Raw genomic sequence first — 2352 nt, forward strand, 5'->3', positions numbered from 1 at the left:
CAAAATTAACAGTTTTAAACCGTCGCCCTTATCATTTATCGCTGCTGTTAAAATTTACAGTTTAATCTATTTTAAACTAGCTAAGCTACCTGTTGTTGCCCTTGAGTTTTAAAGGGTTGATTACCAAGAAGATGTTCCTGTCTTTGTTGGCACTAAACAATAAATATTCTAGGGGGAAGAAAATTCACGAAAAAGACTTATTTCACTAGTTATTTCAGGAGCTGTTTCACTGAACAGCCTTTGATGGGTACTTAGTGCTCAAGACGCCTTATGATGTTTTCATTTAGCTTAGTGTCACCCCCCTGACCTAGCGAGTACACTGTACAGAGCTGCATCTTACAAAAGTGAAATCAGAGGGAAGAATACACGCCGATGGTACACGTTAAAACCCTGCTTTAGCAGACCACAGTGATGACTTTAAGCAGATATAGATACCTTCTTACAATCTTCTCTTCCACTCCTTTGCGAAAAATGCACTTTGTTTTAACTATAACATAATGATAAACTGTTTTATCACCCTGCAGTGTTTGCTCCTTGGCTGCTATCACTACTTAGACTGGATGTTCTTCCTCGAGATTCAATGGATTTTTTCAAAGCAATCATTGAAGGGCTGATAATTGAAAGGAAGAATAAAAGGCAGATGGAACAAAATATAGTAAATATCCATGTAATTTTAGAAGCAGGAATAGAGAACGGCTAGTCTTTACTTCAGTCCGACTCATAGCCCATAGAGCCCCTCCCTTCAACACGAAACGAAAATTTTGAATTTTCTTATTGGCTCACTTAAACTACGTTTTGATGACGTTGCTGACGGTGACGGCAAGAAATACGTAGTTCATTTTTAGCTATGTCGCTTTGATCGCCTTTTCTTTCATACCCCCGTCCCAGGGAAGGGGGTCGTGGACTTTGACGCGCGCCCAATATATCATATGTTCTCTATTCCTGCTTCTCAAATTAGATGAATCCCTGATATAGTTTAATGGCAACTTAACTAATATGCCTGGATATTATAAATAGTTTTCAGACTAGGAGGACTGATACCATTTACACCAGGAGGCCAGGCTTGGTACGCTAATTAGCCTGATATCCTTCTGTAAATCGTATCAGTTCTCCTTGTCTGAAAACTAAGTGAGTTTGAGCGACGACCCTTTAAAGGGAGGGGTTTAAAATTTAAATTGACTCTTAAAACCACGAATAGAAAGAATATAGAGTAATTTATTTCCCAAATACGGCAACGTCATAACCCTCTATCTCTTACCTTAGTGATATCCCCCCTCCCCTTCCCTTCCGGGGGCAAATAGTATTCTCTAGTACAAAGTTGCCCCTAACGTAGGGATACACAGTTCACTCCCCCTCTCAACCGAAATTACTCTATATCAGAATTTCAAATTTCATTGCTGGATATAAATTGAACATGGTATCGGTATAAACAAAAGTCCATTAAATTAGCCTAGGAAGTAAACAATTTCAATAGCTGGTATAGCGTACGTATCTGATGGGTAAGAACTGCTTTTAACTCTATGGATGGGGGTTAATTTTTTTCCCTTTCCTAAACCTATTAGAAATCTCGAGCTTCTTGGAAATCTTTCTTCATTTAAGCGGGGCGTGGCTTCTTCCGCCCATGAACGCTGCATCTCTAAAGGGACCAGAAAACGGGTAGATTCCTCTCTATAGCACGTTTGCTTTATAAAAAAAAAGTAGAATCACAATAGACCGAATGGCTTTGACTGTTCCCACATTCACAGCCCCATCCCTTCCCCCGATGCTATGCTAGATAGAACTTGGTTTGTTCTGTGGGAGGCGGGCGTTTTCCGTTCCCTTTAGAGATTCAGAGTTCATGTTCTCCCGATAGGGCAAATTTTGGCGTACGAGTCGCGCCTAAACCCGAGGCCTGAGAAAAGTTATCACAAGGTGGCAAATATGTCGCCCTTCAGTATTGCCACACAAAAAAGGGGAGTCCCAAACACTTCTTTTGGTACTTCCTAGGCTAATATAATGCACTTCTGGTATAAACCATTCACAATCATTAGGAACGAAACATTTCGAAGAATTTCGAAATTTAATTTAAAAATATTATCCTCCCCGGCGGGGAATCGAACCCCGGTCGCCCGCGTGACAGGCGGGAATACTCACCACTATACTACCGAGGACTGAGAAATTCTTGCAAGAAACTTGTACAGAAAACACAGTATCGTATCGGAAACTAAGCATCTGGAATAGAGCCAAGTTAAAGAGTTGGCAAACGTCGCTCTAATCATATATCGCTGTTATCTTTTGAAAGTATACACTCTCTAATCTGTAAAGGTCGATGCATTGTAAAATATATATTTTTTTTGTAATGCCATTAATTAT

The 2352-nt window shown here is 40.0% G+C and overlaps 1 non-coding gene across 1 annotated transcript; it reads right to left on the reverse strand.

Annotated features, from left to right (window-relative positions):
• Positions 1-2078: 2078 nt before the first annotated feature.
• On the reverse strand, positions 2079-2150 carry TRNAD-GUC (transfer RNA aspartic acid (anticodon GUC)). Its single transcript has one exon. It is a non-coding gene; the product is annotated as a tRNA-Asp (tRNA).
• Between the last annotated feature and the right edge of the window lie 202 nt (positions 2151-2352).

This window comes from Phalangium opilio, unplaced genomic scaffold (assembly GCF_054372755.1).
Source record: "Phalangium opilio isolate 3A_F unplaced genomic scaffold, DU_Popi_V2 ptg000217l_1, whole genome shotgun sequence".
NCBI lineage: Eukaryota > Metazoa > Arthropoda > Arachnida > Opiliones > Phalangiidae > Phalangium > Phalangium opilio.